Source organism: Hemiscyllium ocellatum, chromosome 46, assembly GCF_020745735.1.
Source record: "Hemiscyllium ocellatum isolate sHemOce1 chromosome 46, sHemOce1.pat.X.cur, whole genome shotgun sequence".
NCBI classification, from domain to species: Eukaryota; Metazoa; Chordata; class Chondrichthyes; order Orectolobiformes; family Hemiscylliidae; genus Hemiscyllium; species Hemiscyllium ocellatum.
In genome coordinates, this window is record NC_083446.1 from 22,407,152 (window position 1) to 22,434,640 (window position 27,489).

The 27,489-nt window shown below is 44.4% G+C and overlaps 14 non-coding genes across 14 annotated transcripts; all 14 read right to left on the bottom strand.

Annotated features, from left to right (window-relative positions):
- Nucleotides 1-1,517: 1,517 nt before the first annotated feature.
- trnar-ucg (transfer RNA arginine (anticodon UCG)) lies at nucleotides 1,518-1,590 on the bottom strand. Its single transcript has one exon. It is a non-coding gene; the product is annotated as a tRNA-Arg (tRNA).
- A 2,080-nt stretch (nucleotides 1,591-3,670) lies between these two features.
- Nucleotides 3,671-3,752, bottom strand: trnas-aga (transfer RNA serine (anticodon AGA)). The gene has a single exon. It is a non-coding gene; the product is annotated as a tRNA-Ser (tRNA).
- A 1,390-nt stretch (nucleotides 3,753-5,142) lies between these two features.
- trnar-ucg (transfer RNA arginine (anticodon UCG)) lies at nucleotides 5,143-5,215 on the bottom strand. The gene has a single exon. It is a non-coding gene; the product is annotated as a tRNA-Arg (tRNA).
- A 2,080-nt stretch (nucleotides 5,216-7,295) lies between these two features.
- On the bottom strand, nucleotides 7,296-7,377 carry trnas-aga (transfer RNA serine (anticodon AGA)). The gene has a single exon. It is a non-coding gene; the product is annotated as a tRNA-Ser (tRNA).
- A 1,381-nt stretch (nucleotides 7,378-8,758) lies between these two features.
- Nucleotides 8,759-8,831, bottom strand: trnar-ucg (transfer RNA arginine (anticodon UCG)). Its single transcript has one exon. It is a non-coding gene; the product is annotated as a tRNA-Arg (tRNA).
- A 2,179-nt stretch (nucleotides 8,832-11,010) lies between these two features.
- On the bottom strand, nucleotides 11,011-11,083 carry trnar-ucg (transfer RNA arginine (anticodon UCG)). Its single transcript has one exon. It is a non-coding gene; the product is annotated as a tRNA-Arg (tRNA).
- A 2,079-nt stretch (nucleotides 11,084-13,162) lies between these two features.
- On the bottom strand, nucleotides 13,163-13,244 carry trnas-aga (transfer RNA serine (anticodon AGA)). The gene has a single exon. It is a non-coding gene; the product is annotated as a tRNA-Ser (tRNA).
- A 1,390-nt stretch (nucleotides 13,245-14,634) lies between these two features.
- trnar-ucg (transfer RNA arginine (anticodon UCG)) lies at nucleotides 14,635-14,707 on the bottom strand. The gene has a single exon. It is a non-coding gene; the product is annotated as a tRNA-Arg (tRNA).
- Nucleotides 14,708-16,787: 2,080 nt separating this feature from the next.
- Nucleotides 16,788-16,869, bottom strand: trnas-aga (transfer RNA serine (anticodon AGA)). The gene has a single exon. It is a non-coding gene; the product is annotated as a tRNA-Ser (tRNA).
- A 1,389-nt stretch (nucleotides 16,870-18,258) lies between these two features.
- trnar-ucg (transfer RNA arginine (anticodon UCG)) lies at nucleotides 18,259-18,331 on the bottom strand. The gene has a single exon. It is a non-coding gene; the product is annotated as a tRNA-Arg (tRNA).
- A 2,179-nt stretch (nucleotides 18,332-20,510) lies between these two features.
- On the bottom strand, nucleotides 20,511-20,583 carry trnar-ucg (transfer RNA arginine (anticodon UCG)). The gene has a single exon. It is a non-coding gene; the product is annotated as a tRNA-Arg (tRNA).
- Nucleotides 20,584-22,762: 2,179 nt separating this feature from the next.
- Nucleotides 22,763-22,835, bottom strand: trnar-ucg (transfer RNA arginine (anticodon UCG)). Its single transcript has one exon. It is a non-coding gene; the product is annotated as a tRNA-Arg (tRNA).
- Nucleotides 22,836-25,014: 2,179 nt separating this feature from the next.
- Nucleotides 25,015-25,087, bottom strand: trnar-ucg (transfer RNA arginine (anticodon UCG)). The gene has a single exon. It is a non-coding gene; the product is annotated as a tRNA-Arg (tRNA).
- A 2,179-nt stretch (nucleotides 25,088-27,266) lies between these two features.
- On the bottom strand, nucleotides 27,267-27,339 carry trnar-ucg (transfer RNA arginine (anticodon UCG)). Its single transcript has one exon. It is a non-coding gene; the product is annotated as a tRNA-Arg (tRNA).
- Between the last annotated feature and the right edge of the window lie 150 nt (nucleotides 27,340-27,489).

The window sequence follows — 27,489 nt, forward strand, 5'->3', positions numbered from 1 at the left end:
CCCATCTCCTCTGACTCCACACACAACTTCCCACTATTATCCTTGACTGTCCCAAAGCTAACTCTCGTCATTCTTTTATTCCTGACATACCTATGGAAAGCCTTAGGTTAACCAATGGAAAGCCTTAGGTTAACGCTGATCATATCGGCCAACAACTTCTCATGTCTCCTCCTGACTCTTCTCAGCTCTCTTTTTAGGTCTTTTCTGACATCGTTGTAACCCTCGAGCGCCAATGTAAAAGAACAAAAGCACAAAGTTCGGAAAAGATATTTACAGCCAAACCTAGTCAAAATTATTTTTTGAAAGGAAAATCGCACTTGGCAATTTGCTAGATCTCTTTGAGAACATGACCAACAGAGCTTATCAAGGGCGCTATTGATCTGAGTGTTCTTGGACGAGAAACAATCAAACGTTGTGACATATTCTGGCGAACGAAATGGTCTTTCCTCATGGTTACAATGAAAGAGATGGTTCCCAATAAAAGACAGGGATTAAGTGGTATCTAGATATATTTCAATGTGATAAGATTCTTTTTCCGTCCCCAATTACCCCAGAGATGGATGGGGTGAGTTAATTTTCTTCACTCTTCAGCTCCTCAGCATGGAGGAACAGACATGAAACCGCTAGAGATGGAGTTGTTGAGTTGGGAACCAGCGACACTGAAGAAACTAAGTAAAAGTGAGGACTGCAGATGCTGGAAACCAGATTTTAGATCAGAGTGATGCTGGAAAAGCACAGTCGGTAAGGCAGCATCCGAGGAGCAGCAAAGTCGACGTTTCTGTTGCCAGGCTTGATGTGTTCCGCAAACTATTTTCGTTTTTGGCTCAGATTTCCAGCAACTGCAGCTGTTTGTTTTATGTTAACCTTCATAATGTTTTGGACAAAACCAATGACCTGTTTGCATCGGAAAATCCGCAGAAGTACTGGTACACCAATATGTTTGCTGAACAAGACAACCGTTCCGTGAGCGGGAATAGGATCCGGGCCACGGTGCTTAGAGTAACGAAACCTCACAAGTAAATAACAAGACAAGGCGATAGGTACTATCGTATTTGGTCGAAATAAAAGCCCCTTTCTGAACATTTTCGTTGCAGATTATTTTCAACTTGTCTTCGAAGATTTACAAAGTGGGAAAAGGCCATTCTGCCCATTGTGCATTGCGGCTAATCAGAGAACCATCTATTCAAGTCGCAGTTTCCAACTTTGGCTCAAAGTCTTGTGTATTCTAATGTTTCCAGGGCAAGTGTCAATGAGGTTATCCTGTGTTCTTAAATGGCACAATAATGGGGCAGAAGTATGACATTTTCACAACGAATTGTAACTCTTTTGAGGAGCTCATGCTCATTTCCACCCACAGAGGGAGACACCGAGACTGACAGAAGTGTCCGTTGTGGTGAGGTGAAATTTGAAATGGACAATAGAACAAACACAAGTTCTAACTGCAGAAGCGCCATCCCGACAAGGACTTCATTGGGGAGCGTCAACACGGACCACGGTTAAAATGAGACGTTCCCCCACGAGCCAGGTAGGACTCGAACCTACAATCTTCTGATCCGAAGTCAGACGCGTTATCCATTACGCCACTGGCCCAAATGTAACGCCACACGCTGGCAGCATGTCGATATGTAATGTGATTGATTATCACGGAATCAGAATTAAAAAGGTGAGCAAGCAGCGAAGATAATCGCCAACACAGCTTCACTTGGAAGCTTCCAATTTCTGAAGCAGTGCCTTTCACTGGCAAAGGAGAAACATTTGTCCTCAGCTGCCTGCTTCAGGGTCGGCTCCTCCTCTGCTGGAAGTTTCCATCGTTTTATTCACAGTCACGACGCGATTTCATGATTCACTGCAGTGAAAAAGTGTCATGGTGTCGTCCAAGCAAGACCCTGCAGAAACTCAGCGAGAGATCTCGGGTCATTTCGAGCTCAGGGTGTGGAATAAGACGAGATGCGTGACAGCTGTTATTGACGCCGCCACTTCACTGCCAATTAGCGGCTCAAAACGAGCCGTTGTGAGCATCAGCTTGATTTGTACCTTCCTGCAGTGCATTTGCTAAACAACATCAGATAGATCCCATCCGGCGCAGGGATTTTTTCACACTCTATTTTCACACTCTGCAGTATTTCTAATAACTCTTCCTTGTGAACCTCGATCTCTTCTCAGTCTAGACGCAATTGTCTCTATATCTTCCTCGCCAACATTTTCATTTTCTGTAGCAAATACTGTCGAACACTGTTTACGTAGTGCTTCCCCTATCTCCTCTGACTCCACACACAACTTCCCACTATTATCCTTGACTGTCCCAAAGCTAACTCTCGTCATTCTTTTATTCCTGACATACCTATGGAAAGCCTTAGGTTAACCAATGGAAAGCCTTAGCTTAACGCTGATCATATCGGCCAACAACTTCTCATGTCTCCTCCTGACTCTTCTCAGCTCTCTTTTTAGGTCTTTTCTGACATCGTTGTAACCCTCGAGCGCTCCAACTGAGTTTTCACGTTTTGTCCTAACAGAAGACTTCTTGTTCTTCTTGACCAGGGATTCCTCTTCCTTAGTAAACCACTGCTCACGCGTTCTATATCTTCCTCACTGTCTGACAGGTACATACTTATCTAGGACACACAGGAGCTTTTCCTTGAATAAGCTCCACATTTTTAATGTGCTCAGCCCCTGCTGTTTCCTACACCATTCTACGCTTCCTAAATCCTACCTCATTGCATCGTAATAAGCTCCTCATTGCAAAGTGCTCACCTACTTCCAAATCTAAAACCTGGCCAGGCTCGTTACCCACTATTAAATCTAAAGTGGCTTCGTCCCTTGAAGGCCTGTCTACATACTGTGTCAGGAAGCCCTCCTGCCCACACTGGACAAAATGTGACCCATCTATAGTAGTCGTACTGCAGTGATCCCAGTCAATATTTGGATATTGTCTTGAGTGTTCCAGAGTTTTTCATTGTCCCAGAATCCAGATGAAGTTTGTATTCCTCACGTACGGGAGCGAGAATTCTTTCAATGTCTCAGATGAGTTCCTGTCCCGAGAACATCAGAGTCAATGTCCCGTCCTCTACTCGGTCCGAGATTTCACACTTCTTCATTCTCCTCTGATTCCATTTCCCAAAGAGTTTCTCAAGATTTCCAAAGCTGGATCCTAGATTATATGGTTTGCTTCCTAAACATATTTCCAACTGCCAATTGACAATATTTTCACAGTATCTCTTCACAACTCTCTGGCTTGCACCATGTCCAGGCATGAGAAGTCCCGTTTGGTGGAGAGATTCCCGAGGCTGGTGAGTTTCACTTTGGAACAAAGGCGGTTAAGTGGCAATTTCCTGCGATTGTTTGTAATGATGGGAGAGGGAGCGGTGGGGAACGAGCACTTTGACGTGCAGGAAGAAGTGTTGCCACTGATCAGAGTCAGTGAACAGAGGACTGGGATTAAAGGAATCAAAGGAAAAGCAGCAATTCCGCTCAGGACGTTCAATAACAACTGCTGAAACCCGACGTGACGAGCAGGGTATCTGAAAAGAGAAACAGGGATAACGTTTTAGATGTGGAACATTTCTGATGAAGAACTCGAGTTTCCCAAGTCTCATCAAATGACCGGCCTGGTTTTCAAAGCAGGTTTCCTGAACTTTGACCGAAAATTGCTCCAATAGGAAGGCATTAGGAACGTAGTCAGCAGGATTCGAACCTGCGTGGGGAAACCCCAATGGATTTCTAATCCATCGCCTTAACCACTCGGCCATGACTACAGACGAGTCCCGTCACCTCACTGAAAGCTGTCGCTGACGTGATGGGCTCAAGGCTTCCATCTCCTTTCATACCTTTGCTGTCATTTGGAAGCTGCTGGACACCAATGTAAAAGAACAAAAGCACAAAGTTCGGAAAAGATATTTACAGCCAAACTTAGTCAAAATTATTTTTTGAAAGGAAAATCGCACTTGGCAATTTGCTAGATCTCTTTGAGAACATGACCAACAGAGCTTATCAAGGGCGCTATTGATCTGAGTGTTCTTGGACGAGAAACAATCAAACGTTGTGACATATTCTGGCGAACGAAATGGTCTTTCCTCATGGTTACAATGAAAGAGATGGTTCCCAATAAAAGACAGGGATTAAGTGGTATCTAGATATATTTCAATGTGATAAGATTCTTTTTCCGTCCCCAATTACCCCAGAGATGGATGGGGTGAGTTAATTTTCTTCACTCTTCAGCTCCTCAGCATGGAGGAACAGACATGAAACCGCTAGAGATGGAGTTGTTGAGTTGGGAACCAGCGACACTGAAGAAACTAAGTAAAAGTGAGGACTGCAGATGCTGGAAACCAGATTTTAGATCAGAGTGATGCTGGAAAAGCACAGTCGGTAAGGCAGAATCCGAGGAGCAGCAAAGTCGACGTTTCTGTTGCCAGGCTTGATGTGTTTCGCAAACTATTTTCGTTTTTGGCTCAGATTTCCAGCAACTGCAGCTGTTTGTTTTATGTTAAACTTCATAATGTTTTGGACAAAACCAATGACCTGTTTGCATCGGAAAATCCGCAGAAGTACTGGTACACCAATATGTTTGCTGAACAAGACAACCGTTCCGTGAGCGGGAATAGGATCCGGGCCACGGTGCTTAGAGTAACGAAACCTCACAAGTAAATAACAAGACAAGGCGATAGGTACTATCGTATTTGGTCGAAATAAAAGCCCCTTTCTGAACATTTTCGTTGCAGATTATTTTCAACTTGTCTTCGAAGATTTACAAAGTGGGAAAAGGCCATTCTGCCCATTGTGCATTGCGGCTAATCAGAGAACCATCTATTCAAGTCGCAGTTTCCAACTTTGGCTCAAAGTCTTGTGTATTCTAATGTTTCCAGGGCAAGTGTCAATGAGGTTATCCTGTGTTCTTAAATGGCACAATAATGGGGCAGAAGTATGACATTTTCACAACGAATTGTAACTCTTTTGAGGAGCTCATGCTCATTTCCACCCACAGAGGGAGACACCCGAGACTGACAGAAGTGTCCGTTGTGGTGAGGTGAAATTTGAAATGGACAAGAGAACAAACACAAGTTCTAACTGCAGAAGCGCCATCCCGACAAGGACTTCATTGGGGAGCGTCAACACGAACCACGGTTAAAGTGAGACGTTCCCCCACGAGCCAGGTAGGACTCGAACCTACAATCTTCTGATCCGAAGTCAGACGCGTTATCCATTACGCCACTGGCCCAAATGTAACGTCACACGCTGGCAGCATGTCGATATGTAATGTGATTGATTATCACGGAATCAGAATTAAAAAGGTGAGCAAGCAGCGAAGATAATCGCCAACACAGCTTCACTTGGAAGCTTCCAATTTCTGAAGCAGTGCCTTTCACTGGCAAAGGAGAAACATTTGTCCTCAGCTGCCTGCTTCAGGGTCGGCTCCTCCTCTGCTGGAAGTTTCCATCGTTTTATTCACAGTCACGACGCGATTTCATGATTCACTGCAGTGAAAAAGTGTCATGGTGTCGTCCAAGCAAGACCCTGCAGAAACTCAGCGAGAGATCTCGGGTCATTTCGAGCTCAGGGTGTGGAATAAGACGAGATGCGTGACAGCTGTTATTGACGCCGCCACTTCACTGCCAATTAGCGGCTCAAAACGAGCCGTTGTGAGCATCAGCTTGATTTGTACCTTCCTGCAGTGCATTTGCTAAACAACATCAGATAGATCCCATCCGGCGCAGGGATTTTTTCACACTCTATTTTCACACTCTGCAGTATTTCTAATAACTCTTCCTTGTGAACCTCGATCTCTTCTCAGTCTAGACGCAATTGTCTCTATATCTTCCTCGCCAACATTTTCATTTTCTGTAGCAAATACTGTCGAACACTGTTTACGTAGTGCTTCCCCTATCTCCTCTGACTCCACACACAACTTCCCACTATTATCCTTGACTGTCCCAAAGCTAACTCTCGTCATTCTTTTATTCCTGACATACCTATGGAAAGCCTTAGGTTAACCAATGGAAAGCCTTAGCTTAACGCTGATCATATCCGCCAACAACTTCTCATGTCTCCTCCTGACTCTTCTCAGCTCTCTTTTTAGGTCTTTTCTGACATCGTTGTAACCCTCGAGCGCTCCAACTGAGTTTTCACGTTTTGTCCTAACAGAAGACTTCTTGTTCTTCTTGACCAGGGATTCCTCTTCCTTAGTAAACCACGGCTCACGCGTTCTATATCTTCCTCACTGTCTGACAGGTACATACTTATCTAGGACACACAGGAGCTTTTCCTTGAATAAGCTCCACATTTTTAATGTGCTCAGCCCCTGCTGTTTCCTACACCATTCTACGCTTCCTAAATCCTACCTCATTGCATCGTAATAAGCTCCTCATTGCAAAGTGCTCACCTACTTCCAAATCTAAAACCTGGCCAGGCTCGTTACCCACTATTAAATCTAAAGTGGCTTCGTCCCTTGAAGGCCTGTCTACATACTGTGTCAGGAAGCCCTCCTGCCCACACTGGACAAAATGTGACCCATCTATAGTAGTCGTACTGCAGTGATCCCAGTCAATATTTGGATATTGTCTTGAGTGTTCCAGAGTTTTTCATTGTCCCAGAATCCAGATGAAGTTTGTATTCCTCACGTACGGGAGCGAGAATTCTTTCAATGTCTCAGATGAGTTCCTGTCCCGAGAACATCAGAGTCAATGTCCCGTCCTCTACTCGGTCCGAGATTTCACACTTCTTCATTCTCCTCTGATTCCATTTCCCAAAGAGTTTCTCAAGATTTCCAAAGCTGGATCCTAGATTATATGGTTTGCTTCCTAAACATATTTCCAACTGCCAATTGACAATATTTTCACAGTATCTCTTCACAACTCTCTGGCTTGCACCATGTCCAGGCATGAGAAGTCCCGTTTGGTGGAGAGATTCCCGAGGCTGGTGAGTTTCACTTTGGAACAAAGGCGGTTAAGTGGCAATTTCCTGCGATTGTTTGTAATGATGGGAGAGGGAGCGGTGGGGAACGAGCACTTTGACGTGCAGGAAGAAGTGTTGCCACTGATCAGAGTCAGTGAACAGAGGACTGGGATTAAAGGAATCAAAGGAAAAGCAGCAATTCCGCTCAGGACGTTCAATAACAACTGCTGAAACCCGACGTGACGAGCAGGGTATCTGAAAAGAGAAACAGGGATAACGTTTTAGATGTGGAACATTTCTGATGAAGAACTCGAGTTTCCCAAGTCTCATCAAATGACCGGCCTGGTTTTCAAAGCAGGTTTCCTGAACTTTGACCGAAAATTGCTCCAATAGGAAGGCATTAGGAACGTAGTCAGCAGGATTCGAACCTGCGTGGGGAAACCCCAATGGATTTCTAATCCATCGCCTTAACCACTCGGCCACGACCACAGACGAGTCCCGTCACCTCACTGAAAGCTGTCGCTGACGTGATGGGCTCAAGGCTTCCATCTCCTTTCATACCTTTGCTGTCATTTGGAAGCTGCTGGACACCAATGTAAAAGAACAAAAGCACAAAGTTCGGAAAAGATATTTACAGCCAAACTTAGTCAAAATTATTTTTTGAAAGGAAAATCGCACTTGGCAATTTGCTAGATCTCTTTGAGAACATGACCAACAGAGCTTATCAAGGGCGCTATTGATCTGAGTGTTCTTGGACGAGAAACAATCAAACGTTGTGACATATTCTGGCGAACGAAATGGTCTTTCCTCATGGTTACAATGAAAGAGATGGTTCCCAATAAAAGACAGGGATTAAGTGGTATCTAGATATATTTCAATGTGATAAGATTCCTTTTCCGTCCCCAATTACCCCAGAGATGGATGGGGTGAGTTAATTTTCTTCACTCTTCAGCTCCTCAGCATGGAGGAACAGACATGAAACCGCTAGAGATGGAGTTGTTGAGTTGGGAACCAGCGACACTGAAGAAACTAAGTAAAAGTGAGGACTGCAGATGCTGGAAACCAGATTTTAGATCAGAGTGATGCTGGAAAAGCACAGTCGGTAAGGCAGCATCCGAGGAGCAGCAAAGTCGACGTTTCTGTTGCCAGGCTTGATGTGTTCCGCAAACTATTTTCGTTTTTGGCTCAGATTTCCAGCAACTGCAGCTGTTTGTTTTATGTTAAACTTCATAATGTTTTGGACAAAACCAATGACCTGTTTGCATCGGAAAATCCGCAGAAGTACTGGTACACCAATATGTTTGCTGAACAAGACAACCGTTCCGTGAGCGGGAATAGGATCCGGGCCACGGTGCTTAGAGTAACGAAACCTCACAAGTAAATAACAAGACAAGGCGATAGGTACTATCGTATTTGGTCGAAATAAAAGCCCCTTTCTGAACATTTTCGTTGCAGATTATTTTCAACTTGTCTTCGAAGATTTACAAAGTGGGAAAAGGCCATTCTGCCCATTGTGCATTGCGGCTAATCAGAGAACCATCTATTCAAGTCGCAGTTTCCAACTTTGGCTCAAAGTCTTGTGTATTCTAATGTTTCCAGGGCAAGTGTCAATGAGGTTATCCTGTGTTCTTAAATGGCACAATAATGGGGCAGAAGTATGACATTTTCACAACGAATTGTAACTCTTTTGAGGAGCTCATGCTCATTTCCACCCACAGAGGGAGACTGACAGAAGTGTCCGTTGTGGTGAGGTGAAATTTGAAATGGACAATAGAACAAACACAAGTTCTAACTGCAGAAGCGCCATCCCGACAAGGACTTCATTGGGGAGCGTCAACACGGACCACGGTTAAAGTGAGACGTTCCCCCACGAGCCAGGTAGGACTCGAACCTACAATCTTCTGATCCGAAGTCAGACGCGTTATCCATTACGCCACTGGCCCAAATGTAACGTCACACGCTGGCAGCATGTCGATATGTAATGTGATTGATTATCACGGAATCAGAATTAAAAAGGTGAGCAAGCAGCGAAGATAATCGCCAACACAGCTTCACTTGGAAGCTTCCAATTTCTGAAGCAGTGCCTTTCACTGGCAAAGGAGAAACATTTGTCCTCAGCTGCCTGCTTCAGGGTCGGCTCCTCCTCTGCTGGAAGTTTCCATCGTTTTATTCACAGTCACGACGCGATTTCATGATTCACTGCAGTGAAAAAGTGTCATGGTGTCGTCCAAGCAAGACCCTGCAGAAACTCAGCGAGAGATCTCGGGTCATTTCGAGCTCAGGGTGTGGAATAAGACGAGATGCGTGACAGCTGTTATTGACGCCGCCACTTCACTGCCAATTAGCGGCTCAAAACGAGCCGTTGTGAGCATCAGCTTGATTTGTACCTTCCTGCAGTGCATTTGCTAAACAACATCAGATAGATCCCATCCGGCGCAGGGATTTTTTCACACTCTATTTTCACACTCTGCAGTATTTCTAATAACTCTTCCTTGTGAACCTCGATCTCTTCTCAGTCTAGACGCAATTGTCTCTATATCTTCCTCGCCAACATTTTCATTTTCTGTAGCAAATACTGTCGAACACTGTTTACGTAGTGCTTCCCCTATCTCCTCTGACTCCACACACAACTTCCCACTATTATCCTTGACTGTCCCAAAGCTAACTCTCGTCATTCTTTTATTCCTGACATACCTATGGAAAGCCTTAGGTTAACCAATGGAAAGCCTTAGCTTAACGCTGATCATATCGGTCAACAACTTCTCATGTCTCCTCCTGACTCTTCTCAGCTCTCTTTTTAGGTCTTTTCTGACATCGTTGTAACCCTCGAGCGCCAATGTAAAAGAACAAAAGCACAAAGTTCGGAAAAGATATTTACAGCCAAACCTAGTCAAAATTATTTTTTGAAAGGAAAATCGCACTTGGCAATTTGCTAGATCTCTTTGAGAACATGACCAACAGAGCTTATCAAGGGCGCTATTGATCTGAGTGTTCTTGGACGAGAAACAATCAAACGTTGTGACATATTCTGGCGAACGAAATGGTCTTTCCTCATGGTTACAATGAAAGAGATGGTTCCCAATAAAAGACAGGGATTAAGTGGTATCTAGATATATTTCAATGTGATAAGATTCTTTTTCCGTCCCCAATTACCCCAGAGATGGATGGGGTGAGTTAATTTTCTTCACTCTTCAGCTCCTCAGCATGGAGGAACAGACATGAAACCGCTAGAGATGGAGTTGTTGAGTTGGGAACCAGCGACACTGAAGAAACTAAGTAAAAGTGAGGACTGCAGATGCTGGAAACCAGATTTTAGATCAGAGTGATGCTGGAAAAGCACAGTCGGTAAGGCAGCATCCGAGGAGCAGCAAAGTCGACGTTTCTGTTGCCAGGCTTGATGTGTTCCGCAAACTATTTTCGTTTTTGGCTCAGATTTCCAGCAACTGCAGCTGTTTGTTTTATGTTAAACTTCATAATGTTTTGGACAAAACCAATGACCTGTTTGCATCGGAAAATCCGCAGAAGTACTGGTACACCAATATGTTTGCTGAACAAGACAACCGTTCCGTGAGCGGGAATAGGATCCGGGCCACGGTGCTTAGAGTAACGAAACCTCACAAGTAAATAACAAGACAAGGCGATAGGTACTATCGTATTTGGTCGAAATAAAAGCCCCTTTCTGAACATTTTCGTTGCAGATTATTTTCAACTTGTCTTCGAAGATTTACAAAGTGGGAAAAGGCCATTCTGCCCATTGTGCATTGCGGCTAATCAGAGAACCATCTATTCAAGTCGCAGTTTCCAACTTTGGCTCAAAGTCTTGTGTATTCTAATGTTTCCAGGGCAAGTGTCAATGAGGTTATCCTGTGTTCTTAAATGGCACAATAATGGGGCAGAAGTATGACATTTTCACAACGAATTGTAACTCTTTTGAGGAGCTCATGCTCATTTCCACCCACAGAGGGAGACACCCGAGACTGACAGAAGTGTCCGTTGTGGTGAGGTGAAATTTGAAATGGACAATAGAACAAACACAAGTTCTAACTGCAGAAGCGCCATCCCGACAAGGACTTCATTGGGGAGCGTCAACACGGACCACGGTTAAAGTGAGACGTTCCCCCACGAGCCAGGTAGGACTCGAACCTACAATCTTCTGATCCGAAGTCAGACGCGTTATCCATTACGCCACTGGCCCAAATGTAACGTCACACGCTGGCAGCATGTCGATATGTAATGTGATTGATTATCACGGAATCAGAATTAAAAAGGTGAGCAAGCAGCGAAGATAATCGCCAACACAGCTTCACTTGGAAGCTTCCAATTTCTGAAGCAGTGCCTTTCACTGGCAAAGGAGAAACATTTGTCCTCAGCTGCCTGCTTCAGGGTCGGCTCCTCCTCTGCTGGAAGTTTCCATCGTTTTATTCACAGTCACGACGCGATTTCATGATTCACTGCAGTGAAAAAGTGTCATGGTGTCGTCCAAGCAAGACCCTGCAGAAACTCAGCGAGAGATCTCGGGTCATTTCGAGCTCAGGGTGTGGAATAAGACGAGATGCGTGACAGCTGTTATTGACGCCGCCACTTCACTGCCAATTAGCGGCTCAAAACGAGCCGTTGTGAGCATCAGCTTGATTTGTACCTTCCTGCAGTGCATTTGCTAAACAACATCAGATAGATCCCATCCGGCGCAGGGATTTTTTCACACTCTATTTTCACACTCTGCAGTATTTCTAATAACTCTTCCTTGTGAACCTCGATCTCTTCTCAGTCTAGACGCAATTGTCTCTATATCTTCCTCGCCAACATTTTCATTTTCTGTAGCAAATACTGTCGAACACTGTTTACGTAGTGCTTCCCCTATCTCCTCTGACTCCACACACAACTTCCCACTATTATCCTTGACTGTCCCAAAGCTAACTCTCGTCATTCTTTTATTCCTGACATACCTATGGAAAGCCTTAGGTTAACCAATGGAAAGCCTTAGCTTAACGCTGATCATATCGGCCAACAACTTCTCATGTCTCCTCCTGACTCTTCTCAGCTCTCTTTTTAGGTCTTTTCTGACATCGTTGTAACCCTCGAGCGCTCCAACTGAGTTTTCACGTTTTGTCCTAACAGAAGACTTCTTGTTCTTCTTGACCAGGGATTCCTCTTCCTTAGTAAACCACTGCTCACGCGTTCTATATCTTCCTCACTGTCTGACAGGTACATACTTATCTAGGACACACAGGAGCTTTTCCTTGAATAAGCTCCACATTTTTAATGTGCTCAGCCCCTGCTGTTTCCTACACCATTCTACGCTTCCTAAATCCTACCTCATTGCATCGTAATAAGCTCCTCATTGCAAAGTGCTCACCTACTTCCAAATCTAAAACCTGGCCAGGCTCGTTACCCACTATTAAATCTAAAGTGGCTTCGTCCCTTGAAGGCCTGTCTACATACTGTGTCAGGAAGCCCTCCTGCCACACTGGACAAAATGTGACCCATCTATAGTAGTCGTACTGCAGTGATCCCAGTCAATATTTGGATATTGTCTTGAGTGTTCCAGAGTTTTTCATTGTCCCAGAATCCAGATGAAGTTTGTATTCCTCACGTACGGGAGCGAGAATTCTTTCAATGTCTCAGATGAGTTCCTGTCCCGAGAACATCAGAGTCAATGTCCCGTCCTCTACTCGGTCCGAGATTTCACACTTCTTCATTCTCCTCTGATTCCATTTCCCAAAGAGTTTCTCAAGATTTCCAAAGCTGGATCCTAGATTATATGGTTTGCTTCCTAAACATATTTCCAACTGCCAATTGACAATATTTTCACAGTATCTCTTCACAACTCTCTGGCTTGCACCATGTCCAGGCATGAGAAGTCCCGTTTGGTGGAGAGATTCCCGAGGCTGGTGAGTTTCACTTTGGAACAAAGGCGGTTAAGTGGCAATTTCCTGCGATTGTTTGTAATGATGGGAGAGGGAGCGGTGGGGAACGAGCACTTTGACGTGCAGGAAGAAGTGTTGCCACTGATCAGAGTCAGTGAACAGAGGACTGGGATTAAAGGAATCAAAGGAAAAGCAGCAATTCCGCTCAGGACGTTCAATAACAACTGCTGAAACCCGACGTGACGAGCAGGGTATCTGAAAAGAGAAACAGGGATAACGTTTTAGATGTGGAACATTTCTGATGAAGAACTCGAGTTTCCCAAGTCTCATCAAATGACCGGCCTGGTTTTCAAAGCAGGTTTCCTGAACTTTGACCGAAAATTGCTCCAATAGGAAGGCATTAGGAACGTAGTCAGCAGGATTCGAACCTGCGTGGGGAAACCCCAATGGATTTCTAATCCATCGCCTTAACCACTCGGCCATGACTACAGACGAGTCCCGTCACCTCACTGAAAGCTGTCGCTGACGTGATGGGCTCAAGGCTTCCATCTCCTTTCATACCTTTGCTGTCATTTGGAAGCTGCTGGACACCAATGTAAAAGAACAAAAGCACAAAGTTCGGAAAAGATATTTACAGCCAAACTTAGTCAAAATTATTTTTTGAAAGGAAAATCGCACTTGGCAATTTGCTAGATCTCTTTGAGAACATGACCAACAGAGCTTATCAAGGGCGCTATTGATCTGAGTGTTCTTGGACGAGAAACAATCAAACGTTGTGACATATTCTGGCGAACGAAATGGTCTTTCCTCATGGTTACAATGAAAGAGATGGTTCCCAATAAAAGACAGGGATTAAGTGGTATCTAGATATATTTCAATGTGATAAGATTCTTTTTCCGTCCCCAATTACCCCAGAGATGGATGGGGTGAGTTAATTTTCTTCACTCTTCAGCTCCTCAGCATGGAGGAACAGACATGAAACCGCTAGAGATGGAGTTGTTGAGTTGGGAACCAGCGACACTGAAGAAACTAAGTAAAAGTGAGGACTGCAGATGCTGGAAACCAGATTTTAGATCAGAGTGATGCTGGAAAAGCACAGTCGGTAAGGCAGCATCCGAGGAGCAGCAAAGTCGACGTTTCTGTTGCCAGGCTTGATGTGTTCCGCAAACTATTTTCGTTTTTGGCTCAGATTTCCAGCAACTGCAGCTGTTTGTTTTATGTTAAACTTCATAATGTTTTGGACAAAACCAATGACCTGTTTGCATCGGAAAATCCGCAGAAGTACTGGTACACCAATATGTTTGCTGAACAAGACAACCGTTCCGTGAGCGGGAATAGGATCCGGGCCACGGTGCTTAGAGTAACGAAACCTCACAAGTAAATAACAAGACAAGGCGATAGGTACTATCGTATTTGGTCGAAATAAAAGCCCCTTTCTGAACATTTTCGTTGCAGATTATTTTCAACTTGTCTTCGAAGATTTACAAAGTGGGAAAAGGCCATTCTGCCCATTGTGCATTGCGGCTAATCAGAGAACCATCTATTCAAGTCGCAGTTTCCAACTTTGGCTCAAAGTCTTGTGTATTCTAATGTTTCCAGGGCAAGTGTCAATGAGGTTATCCTGTGTTCTTAAATGGCACAATAATGGGGCAGAAGTATGACATTTTCACAACGAATTGTAACTCTTTTGAGGAGCTCATGCTCATTTCCACCCACAGAGGGAGACACCCGAGACTGACAGAAGTGTCCGTTGTGGTGAGGTGAAATTTGAAATGGACAATAGAACAAACACAAGTTCTAACTGCAGAAGCGCCATCCCGACAAGGACTTCATTGGGGAGCGTCAACACGGACCACGGTTAAAGTGAGACGTTCCCCCACGAGCCAGGTAGGACTCGAACCTACAATCTTCTGATCCGAAGTCAGACGCGTTATCCATTACGCCACTGGCCCAAATGTAACGTCACACGCTGGCAGCATGTCGATATGTAATGTGATTGATTATCACGGAATCAGAATTAAAAAGGTGAGCAAGCAGCGAAGATAATCGCCAACACAGCTTCACTTGGAAGCTTCCAATTTCTGAAGCAGTGCCTTTCACTGGCAAAGGAGAAACATTTGTCCTCAGCTGCCTGCTTCAGGGTCGGCTCCTCCTCTGCTGGAAGTTTCCATCGTTTTATTCACAGTCACGACGCGATTTCATGATTCACTGCAGTGAAAAAGTGTCATGGTGTCGTCCAAGCAAGACCCTGCAGAAACTCAGCGAGAGATCTCGGGTCATTTCGAGCTCAGGGTGTGGAATAAGACGAGATGCGTGACAGCTGTTATTGACGCCGCCACTTCACTGCCAATTAGCGGCTCAAAACGAGCCGTTGTGAGCATCAGCTTGATTTGTACCTTCCTGCAGTGCATTTGCTAAACAACATCAGATAGATCCCATCCGGCGCAGGGATTTTTTCACACTCTATTTTCACACTCTGCAGTATTTCTAATAACTCTTCCTTGTGAACCTCGATCTCTTCTCAGTCTAGACGCAATTGTCTCTATATCTTCCTCGCCAACATTTTCATTTTCTGTAGCAAATACTGTCGAACACTGTTTACGTAGTGCTTCCCCTATCTCCTCTGACTCCACACACAACTTCCCACTATTATCCTTGACTGTCCCAAAGCTAACTCTCGTCATTCTTTTATTCCTGACATACCTATGGAAAGCCTTAGGTTAACCAATGGAAAGCCTTAGCTTAACGCTGATCATATCCGCCAACAACTTCTCATGTCTCCTCCTGACTCTTCTCAGCTCTCTTTTTAGGTCTTTTCTGACATCGTTGTAACCCTCGAGCGCTCCAACTGAGTTTTCACGTTTTGTCCTAACAGAAGACTTCTTGTTCTTCTTGACCAGGGATTCCTCTTCCTTAGTAAACCACGGCTCACGCGTTCTATATCTTCCTCACTGTCTGACAGGTACATACTTATCTAGGACACACAGGAGCTTTTCCTTGAATAAGCTCCACATTTTTAATGTGCTCAGCCCCTGCTGTTTCCTACACCATTCTACGCTTCCTAAATCCTACCTCATTGCATCGTAATAAGCTCCTCATTGCAAAGTGCTCACCTACTTCCAAATCTAAAACCTGGCCAGGCTCGTTACCCACTATTAAATCTAAAGTGGCTTCGTCCCTTGAAGGCCTGTCTACATACTGTGTCAGGAAGCCCTCCTGCCCACACTGGACAAAATGTGACCCATCTATAGTAGTCGTACTGCAGTGATCCCAGTCAATATTTGGATATTGTCTTGAGTGTTCCAGAGTTTTTCATTGTCCCAGAATCCAGATGAAGTTTGTATTCCTCACGTACGGGAGCGAGAATTCTTTCAATGTCTCAGATGAGTTCCTGTCCCGAGAACATCAGAGTCAATGTCCCGTCCTCTACTCGGTCCGAGATTTCACACTTCTTCATTCTCCTCTGATTCCATTTCCCAAAGAGTTTCTCAAGATTTCCAAAGCTGGATCCTAGATTATATGGTTTGCTTCCTAAACATATTTCCAACTGCCAATTGACAATATTTTCACAGTATCTCTTCACAACTCTCTGGCTTGCACCATGTCCAGGCATGAGAAGTCCCGTTTGGTGGAGAGATTCCCGAGGCTGGTGAGTTTCACTTTGGAACAAAGGCGGTTAAGTGGCAATTTCCTGCGATTGTTTGTAATGATGGGAGAGGGAGCGGTGGGGAACGAGCACTTTGACGTGCAGGAAGAAGTGTTGCCACTGATCAGAGTCAGTGAACAGAGGACTGGGATTAAAGGAATCAAAGGAAAAGCAGCAATTCCGCTCAGGACGTTCAATAACAACTGCTGAAACCCGACGTGACGAGCAGGGTATCTGAAAAGAGAAACAGGGATAACGTTTTAGATGTGGAACATTTCTGATGAAGAACTCGAGTTTCCCAAGTCTCATCAAATGACCGGCCTGGTTTTCAAAGCAGGTTTCCTGAACTTTGACCGAAAATTGCTCCAATAGGAAGGCATTAGGAACGTAGTCAGCAGGATTCGAACCTGCGTGGGGAAACCCCAATGGATTTCTAATCCATCGCCTTAACCACTCGGCCACGACCACAGACGAGTCCCGTCACCTCACTGAAAGCTGTCGCTGACGTGATGGGCTCAAGGCTTCCATCTCCTTTCATACCTTTGCTGTCATTTGGAAGCTGCTGGACACCAATGTAAAAGAACAAAAGCACAAAGTTCGGAAAAGATATTTACAGCCAAACTAGTCAAAATTATTTTTTGAAAGGAAAATCGCACTTGGCAATTTGCTAGATCTCTTTGAGAACATGACCAACAGAGCTTATCAAGGGCGCTATTGATCTGAGTGTTCTTGGACGAGAAACAATCAAACGTTGTGACATATTCTGGCGAACGAAATGGTCTTTCCTCATGGTTACAATGAAAGAGATGGTTCCCAATAAAAGACAGGGATTAAGTGGTATCTAGATATATTTCAATGTGATAAGATTCTTTTTCCGTCCCCAATTACCCCAGAGATGGATGGGGTGAGTTAATTTTCTTCACTCTTCAGCTCCTCAGCATGGAGGAACAGACATGAAACCGCTAGAGATGGAGTTGTTGAGTTGGGAACCAGCGACACTGAAGAAACTAAGTAAAAGTGAGGACTGCAGATGCTGGAAACCAGATTTTAGATCAGAGTGATGCTGGAAAAGCACAGTCGGTAAGGCAGCATCCGAGGAGCAGCAAAGTCGACGTTTCTGTTGCCAGGCTTGATGTGTTCCGCAAACTATTTTCGTTTTTGGCTCAGATTTCCAGCAACTGCAGCTGTTTGTTTTATGTTAAACTTCATAATGTTTTGGACAAAACCAATGACCTGTTTGCATCGGAAAATCCGCAGAAGTACTGGTACACCAATATGTTTGCTGAACAAGACAACCGTTCCGTGAGCGGGAATAGGATCCGGGCCACGGTGCTTAGAGTAACGAAACCTCACAAGTAAATAACAAGACAAGGCGATAGGTACTATCGTATTTGGTCGAAATAAAAGCCCCTTTCTGAACATTTTCGTTGCAGATTATTTTCAACTTGTCTTCGAAGATTTACAAAGTGGGAAAAGGCCATTCTGCCCATTGTGCATTGCGGCTAATCAGAGAACCATCTATTCAAGTCGCAGTTTCCAACTTTGGCTCAAAGTCTTGTGTATTCTAATGTTTCCAGGGCAAGTGTCAATGAGGTTATCCTGTGTTCTTAAATGGCACAATAATGGGGCAGAAGTATGACATTTTCACAACGAATTGTAACTCTTTTGAGGAGCTCATGCTCATTTCCACCCACAGAGGGAGACACCCGAGACTGACAGAAGTGTCCGTTGTGGTGAGGTGAAATTTGAAATGGACAATAGAACAAACACAAGTTCTAACTGCAGAAGCGCCATCCCGACAAGGACTTCATTGGGGAGCGTCAACACGGACCACGGTTAAAGTGAGACGTTCCCCCACGAGCCAGGTAGGACTCGAACCTACAATCTTCTGATCCGAAGTCAGACGCGTTATCCATTACGCCACTGGCCCAAATGTAACGTCACACGCTGGCAGCATGTCGATATGTAATGTGATTGATTATCACGGAATCAGAATTAAAAAGGTGAGCAAGCAGCGAAGATAATCGCCAACACAGCTTCACTTGGAAGCTTCCAATTTCTGAAGCAGTGCCTTTCACTGGCAAAGGAGAAACATTTGTCCTCAGCTGCCTGCTTCAGGGTCGGCTCCTCCTCTGCTGGAAGTTTCCATCGTTTTATTCACAGTCACGACGCGATTTCATGATTCACTGCAGTGAAAAAGTGTCATGGTGTCGTCCAAGCAAGACCCTGCAGAAACTCAGCGAGAGATCTCGGGTCATTTCGAGCTCAGGGTGTGGAATAAGACGAGATGCGTGACAGCTGTTATTGACGCCGCCACTTCACTGCCAATTAGCGGCTCAAAACGAGCCGTTGTGAGCATCAGCTTGATTTGTACCTTCCTGCAGTGCATTTGCTAAACAACATCAGATAGATCCCATCCGGCGCAGGGATTTTTTCACACTCTATTTTCACACTCTGCAGTATTTCTAATAACTCTTCCTTGTGAACCTCGATCTCTTCTCAGTCTAGACGCAATTGTCTCTATATCTTCCTCGCCAACATTTTCATTTTCTGTAGCAAATACTGTCGAACACTGTTTACGTAGTGCTTCCCCTATCTCCTCTGACTCCACACACAACTTCCCACTATTATCCTTGACTGTCCCAAAGCTAACTCTCGTCATTCTTTTATTCCTGACATACCTATGGAAAGCCTTAGGTTAACCAATGGAAAGCCTTAGCTTAACGCTGATCATATCGGCCAACAACTTCTCATGTCTCCTCCTGACTCTTCTCAGCTCTCTTTTTAGGTCTTTTCTGACATCGTTGTAACCCTCGAGCGCCAATGTAAAAGAACAAAAGCACAAAGTTCGGAAAAGATATTTACAGCCAAACCTAGTCAAAATTATTTTTTGAAAGGAAAATCGCACTTGGCAATTTGCTAGATCTCTTTGAGAACATGACCAACAGAGCTTATCAAGGGCGCTATTGATCTGAGTGTTCTTGGACGAGAAACAATCAAACGTTGTGACATATTCTGGCGAACGAAATGGTCTTTCCTCATGGTTACAATGAAAGAGATGGTTCCCAATAAAAGACAGGGATTAAGTGGTATCTAGATATATTTCAATGTGATAAGATTCTTTTTCCGTCCCCAATTACCCCAGAGATGGATGGGGTGAGTTAATTTTCTTCACTCTTCAGCTCCTCAGCATGGAGGAACAGACATGAAACCGCTAGAGATGGAGTTGTTGAGTTGGGAACCAGCGACACTGAAGAAACTAAGTAAAAGTGAGGACTGCAGATGCTGGAAACCAGATTTTAGATCAGAGTGATGCTGGAAAAGCACAGTCGGTAAGGCAGCATCCGAGGAGCAGCAAAGTCGACGTTTCTGTTGCCAGGCTTGATGTGTTCCGCAAACTATTTTCGTTTTTGGCTCAGATTTCCAGCAACTGCAGCTGTTTGTTTTATGTTAAACTTCATAATGTTTTGGACAAAACCAATGACCTGTTTGCATCGGAAAATCCGCAGAAGTACTGGTACACCAATATGTTTGCTGAACAAGACAACCGTTCCGTGAGCGGGAATAGGATCCGGGCCACGGTGCTTAGAGTAACGAAACCTCACAAGTAAATAACAAGACAAGGCGATAGGTACTATCGTATTTGGTCGAAATAAAAGCCCCTTTCTGAACATTTTCGTTGCAGATTATTTTCAACTTGTCTTCGAAGATTTACAAAGTGGGAAAAGGCCATTCTGCCCATTGTGCATTGCGGCTAATCAGAGAACCATCTATTCAAGTCGCAGTTTCCAACTTTGGCTCAAAGTCTTGTGTATTCTAATGTTTCCAGGGCAAGTGTCAATGAGGTTATCCTGTGTTCTTAAATGGCACAATAATGGGGCAGAAGTATGACATTTTCACAACGAATTGTAACTCTTTTGAGGAGCTCATGCTCATTTCCACCCACAGAGGGAGACACCCGAGACTGACAGAAGTGTCCGTTGTGGTGAGGTGAAATTTGAAATGGACAATAGAACAAACACAAGTTCTAACTGCAGAAGCGCCATCCCGACAAGGACTTCATTGGGGAGCGTCAACACGGACCACGGTTAAAGTGAGACGTTCCCCCACGAGCCAGGTAGGACTCGAACCTACAATCTTCTGATCCGAAGTCAGACGCGTTATCCATTACGCCACTGGCCCAAATGTAACGTCACACGCTGGCAGCATGTCGATATGTAATGTGATTGATTATCACGGAATCAGAATTAAAAAGGTGAGCAAGCAGCGAAGATAATCGCCAACACAGCTTCACTTGGAAGCTTCCAATTTCTGAAGCAGTGTCTTTCACTGGCAAAGGAGAAACATTTGTCCTCAGCTGCCTGCTTCAGGGTCGGCTCCTCCTCTGCTGGAAGTTTCCATCGTTTTATTCACAGTCACGACGCGATTTCATGATTCACTGCAGTGAAAAAGTGTCATGGTGTCGTCCAAGCAAGACCCTGCAGAAACTCAGCGAGAGATCTCGGGTCATTTCGAGCTCAGGGTGTGGAATAAGACGAGATGCGTGACAGCTGTTATTGACGCCGCCACTTCACTGCCAATTAGCGGCTCAAAACGAGCCGTTGTGAGCATCAGCTTGATTTGTACCTTCCTGCAGTGCATTTGCTAAACAACATCAGATAGATCCCATCCGGCGCAGGGATTTTTTCACACTCTATTTTCACACTCTGCAGTATTTCTAATAACTCTTCCTTGTGAACCTCGATCTCTTCTCAGTCTAGACGCAATTGTCTCTATATCTTCCTCGCCAACATTTTCATTTTCTGTAGCAAATACTGTCGAACACTGTTTACGTAGTGCTTCCCCTATCTCCTCTGACTCCACACACAACTTCCCACTATTATCCTTGACTGTCCCAAAGCTAACTCTCGTCATTCTTTTATTCCTGACATACCTATGGAAAGCCTTAGGTTAACCAATGGAAAGCCTTAGCTTAACGCTGATCATATCGGCCAACAACTTCTCATGTCTCCTCCTGACTCTTCTCAGCTCTCTTTTTAGGTCTTTTCTGACATCGTTGTAACCCTCGAGCGCCAATGTAAAAGAACAAAAGCACAAAGTTCGGAAAAGATATTTACAGCCAAACCTAGTCAAAATTATTTTTTGAAAGGAAAATCGCACTTGGCAATTTGCTAGATCTCTTTGAGAACATGACCAACAGAGCTTATCAAGGGCGCTATTGATCTGAGTGTTCTTGGACGAGAAACAATCAAACGTTGTGACATATTCTGGCGAACGAAATGGTCTTTCCTCATGGTTACAATGAAAGAGATGGTTCCCAATAAAAGACAGGGATTAAGTGGTATCTAGATATATTTCAATGTGATAAGATTCTTTTTCCGTCCCCAATTACCCCAGAGATGGATGGGGTGAGTTAATTTTCTTCACTCTTCAGCTCCTCAGCATGGAGGAACAGACATGAAACCGCTAGAGATGGAGTTGTTGAGTTGGGAACCAGCGACACTGAAGAAACTAAGTAAAAGTGAGGACTGCAGATGCTGGAAACCAGATTTTAGATCAGAGTGATGCTGGAAAAGCACAGTCGGTAAGGCAGCATCCGAGGAGCAGCAAAGTCGACGTTTCTGTTGCCAGGCTTGATGTGTTCCGCAAACTATTTTCGTTTTTGGCTCAGATTTCCAGCAACTGCAGCTGTTTGTTTTATGTTAACCTTCATAATGTTTTGGACAAAACCAATGACCTGTTTGCATCGGAAAATCCGCAGAAGTACTGGTACACCAATATGTTTGCTGAACAAGACAACCGTTCCGTGAGCGGGAATAGGATCCGGGCCACGGTGCTTAGAGTAACGAAACCTCACAAGTAAATAACAAGACAAGGCGATAGGTACTATCGTATTTGGTCGAAATAAAAGCCCCTTTCTGAACATTTTCGTTGCAGATTATTTTCAACTTGTCTTCGAAGATTTACAAAGTGGGAAAAGGCCATTCTGCCCATTGTGCATTGCGGCTAATCAGAGAACCATCTATTCAAGTCGCAGTTTCCAACTTTGGCTCAAAGTCTTGTGTATTCTAATGTTTCCAGGGCAAGTGTCAATGAGGTTATCCTGTGTTCTTAAATGGCACAATAATGGGGCAGAAGTATGACATTTTCACAACGAATTGTAACTCTTTTGAGGAGCTCATGCTCATTTCCACCCACAGAGGGAGACACCCGAGACTGACAGAAGTGTCCGTTGTGGTGAGGTGAAATTTGAAATGGACAATAGAACAAACACAAGTTCTAACTGCAGAAGCGCCATCCCGACAAGGACTTCATTGGGGAGCGTCAACACGGACCACGGTTAAAGTGAGACGTTCCCCCACGAGCCAGGTAGGACTCGAACCTACAATCTTCTGATCCGAAGTCAGACGCGTTATCCATTACGCCACTGGCCCAAATGTAACGTCACACGCTGGCAGCATGTCGATATGTAATGTGATTGATTATCACGGAATCAGAATTAAAAAGGTGAGCAAGCAGCGAAGATAATCGCCAACACAGCTTCACTTGGAAGCTTCCAATTTCTGAAGCAGTGCCTTTCACTGGCAAAGGAGAAACATTTGTCCTCAGCTGCCTGCTTCAGGGTCGGCTCCTCCTCTGCTGGAAGTTTCCATCGTTTTATTCACAGTCACGACGCGATTTCATGATTCACTGCAGTGAAAAAGTGTCATGGTGTCGTCCAAGCAAGACCCTGCAGAAACTCAGCGAGAGATCTCGGGTCATTTCGAGCTCAGGGTGTGGAATAAGACGAGATGCGTGACAGCTGTTATTGACGCCGCCACTTCACTGCCAATTAGCGGCTCAAAACGAGCCGTTGTGAGCATCAGCTTGATTTGTACCTTCCTGCAGTGCATTTGCTAAACAACATCAGATAGATCCCATCCGGCGCAGGGATTTTTTCACACTCTATTTTCACACTCTGCAGTATTTCTAATAACTCTTCCTTGTGAACCTCGATCTCTTCTCAGTCTAGACGCAATTGTCTCTATATCTTCCTCGCCAACATTTTCATTTTCTGTAGCAAATACTGTCGAACACTGTTTACGTAGTGCTTCCCCTATCTCCTCTGACTCCACACACAACTTCCCACTATTATCCTTGACTGTCCCAAAGCTAACTCTCGTCATTCTTTTATTCCTGACATACCTATGGAAAGCCTTAGGTTAACCAATGGAAAGCCTTAGCTTAACGCTGATCATATCGGCCAACAACTTCTCATGTCTCCTCCTGACTCTTCTCAGCTCTCTTTTTAGGTCTTTTCTGACATCGTTGTAACCCTCGAGCGCCAATGTAAAAGAACAAAAGCACAAAGTTCGGAAAAGATATTTACAGCCAAACCTAGTCAAAATTATTTTTTGAAAGGAAAATCGCACTTGGCAATTTGCTAGATCTCTTTGAGAACATGACCAACAGAGCTTATCAAGGACGCTATTGATCTGAGTGTTCTTGGACGAGAAACAATCAAACGTTGTGACATATTCTGGCGAACGAAATGGTCTTTCCTCATGGTTACAATGAAAGAGATGGTTCCCAATAAAAGACAGGGATTAAGTGGTATCTAGATATATTTCAATGTGATAAGATTCTTTTTCCGTCCCCAATTACCCCAGAGATGGATGGGGTGAGTTAATTTTCTTCACTCTTCAGCTCCTCAGCATGGAGGAACAGACATGAAACCGCTAGAGATGGAGTTGTTGAGTTGGGAACCAGCGACACTGAAGAAACTAAGTAAAAGTGAGGACTGCAGATGCTGGAAACCAGATTTTAGATCAGAGTGATGCTGGAAAAGCACAGTCGGTAAGGCAGCATCCGAGGAGCAGCAAAGTCGACGTTTCTGTTGCCAGGCTTGATGTGTTCCGCAAACTATTTTCGTTTTTGGCTCAGATTTCCAGCAACTGCAGCTGTTTGTTTTATGTTAACCTTCATAATGTTTTGGACAAAACCAATGACCTGTTTGCATCGGAAAATCCGCAGAAGTACTGGTACACCAATATGTTTGCTGAACAAGACAACCGTTCCGTGAGCGGGAATAGGATCCGGGCCACGGTGCTTAGAGTAACGAAACCTCACAAGTAAATAACAAGACAAGGCGATAGGTACTATCGTATTTGGTCGAAATAAAAGCCCCTTTCTGAACATTTTCGTTGCAGATTATTTTCAACTTGTCTTCGAAGATTTACAAAGTGGGAAAAGGCCATTCTGCCCATTGTGCATTGCGGCTAATCAGAGAACCATCTATTCAAGTCGCAGTTTCCAACTTTGGCTCAAAGTCTTGTGTATTCTAATGTTTCCAGGGCAAGTGTCAATGAGGTTATCCTGTGTTCTTAAATGGCACAATAATGGGACAGAAGTATGACATTTTCACAACGAATTGTAACTCTTTTGAGGAGCTCATGCTCATTTCCACCCACAGAGGGAGACACCCGAGACTGACAGAAGTGTCCGTTGTGGTGAGGTGAAATTTGAAATGGACAATAGAACAAACACAAGTTCTAACTGCAGAAGCGCCATCCCGACAAGGACTTCATTGGGGAGCGTCAACACGGACCACGGTTAAAGTGAGACGTTCCCCCAGGAGCCAGGTAGGACTCGAACCTACAATCTTCTGATCCGAAGTCAGACGCGTTATCCATTACGCCACTGGCCCAAATGTAACGTCACACGCTGGCAGCATGTCGATATGTAATGTGATTGATTATCACGGAATCAGAATTAAAAAGGTGAGCAAGCAGCGAAGATAATCGCCAACACAGCTTCACTTGGAAGCTTCCAATTTCTGAAGCAGTGCCTTTCACTGGCAAAGGAGAAACATTTGTCCTCAGCTGCCTGCTTCAGGGTCGGCTCCTCCTCTGCTGGAAGTTTCCATCGTTTTATTCACAGTCACGACGCGATTTCATGATTCACTGCAGTGAAAAAGTGTCATGGTGTCGTCCAAGCAAGACCCTGCAGAAACTCAGCGAGAGATCTCGGGTCATTTCGAGCTCAGGGTGTGGAATAAGACGAGATGCGTGACAGCTGTTATTGACGCCGCCACTTCACTGCCAATTAGCGGCTCAAAACGAGCCGTTGTGAGCATCAGCTTGATTTGTACCTTCCTGCAGTGCATTTGCTAAACAACATCAGATAGATCCCATCCGGCGCAGGGATTTTTTCACACTCTATTTTCACACTCTGCAGTATTTCTAATAACTCTTCCTTGTGAACCTCGATCTCTTCTCAGTCTAGACGCAATTGTCTCTATATCTTCCTCGCCAACATTTTCATTTTCTGTAGCAAATACTGTCGAACACTGTTTACGTAGTGCTTCCCCTATCTCCTCTGACTCCACACACAACTTCCCACTATTATCCTTGACTGTCCCAAAGCTAACTCTCGTCATTCTTTTATTCCTGACATACCTATGGAAAGCCTTAGGTTAACCAATGGAAAGCCTTAGCTTAACGCTGATCATATCCGTCAACAACTTCTCATGTCTCCTCCTGACTCTTCTCAGCTCTCTTTTTAGGTCTTTTCTGACATCGTTGTAACCCTCGAGCGCCAATGTAAAAGAACAAAAGCACAAAGTTCGGAAAAGATATTTACAGCCAAACCTAGTCAAAATTATTTTTTGAAAGGAAAATCGCACTTGGCAATTTGCTAGATCTCTTTGAGAACATGACCAACAGAGCTTATCAAGGGCGCTATTGATCTGAGTGTTCTTGGACGAGAAACAATCAAACGTTGTGACATATTCTGGCGAACGAAATGGTCTTTCCTCATGGTTACAATGAAAGAGATGGTTCCCAATAAAAGACAGGGATTAAGTGGTATCTAGATATATTTCAATGTGATAAGATTCTTTTTCCGTCCCCAATTACCCCAGAGATGGATGGGGTGAGTTAATTTTCTTCACTCTTCAGCTCCTCAGCATGGAGGAACAGACATGAAACCGCTAGAGATGGAGTTGTTGAGTTGGGAACCAGCGACACTGAAGAAACTAAGTAAAAGTGAGGACTGCAGATGCTGGAAACCAGATTTTAGATCAGAGTGATGCTGGAAAAGCACAGTCGGTAAGGCAGCATCCGAGGAGCAGCAAAGTCGACGTTTCTGTTGCCAGGCTTGATGTGTTCCGCAAACTATTTTCGTTTTTGGCTCAGATTTCCAGCAACTGCAGCTGTTTGTTTTATGTTAACCTTCATAATGTTTTGGACAAAACCAATGACCTGTTTGCATCGGAAAATCCGCAGAAGTACTGGTACACCAATATGTTTGCTGAACAAGACAACCGTTCCGTGAGCGGGAATAGGATCCGGGCCACGGTGCTTAGAGTAACGAAACCTCACAAGTAAATAACAAGACAAGGCGATAGGTACTATCGTATTTGGTCGAAATAAAAGCCCCTTTCTGAACATTTTCGTTGCAGATTATTTTCAACTTGTCTTCGAAGATTTACAAAGTGGGAAAAGGCCATTCTGCCCATTGTGCATTGCGGCTAATCAGAGAACCATCTATTCAAGTCGCAGTTTCCAACTTTGGCTCAAAGTCTTGTGTATTCTAATGTTTCCAGGGCAAGTGTCAATGAGGTTATCCTGTGTTCTTAAATGGCACAATAATGGGGCAGAAGTATGACATTTTCACAACGAATTGTAACTCTTTTGAGGAGCTCATGCTCATTTCCACCCACAGAGGGAGACACCCGAGACTGACAGAAGTGTCCGTTGTGGTGAGGTGAAATTTGAAATGGACAATAGAACAAACACAAGTTCTAACTGCAGAAGCGCCATCCCGACAAGGACTTCATTGGGGAGCGTCAACACGGACCACGGTTAAAGTGAGACGTTCCCCCAGGAGCCAGGTAGGACTCGAACCTACAATCTTCTGATCCGAAGTCAGACGCGTTATCCATTACGCCACTGGCCCAAATGTAACGTCACACGCTGGCAGCATGTCGATATGTAATGTGATTGATTATCACGGAATCAGAATTAAAAAGGTGAGCAAGCAGCGAAGATAATCGCCAACACAGCTTCACTTGGAAGCTTCCAATTTCTGAAGCAGTGCCTTTCACTG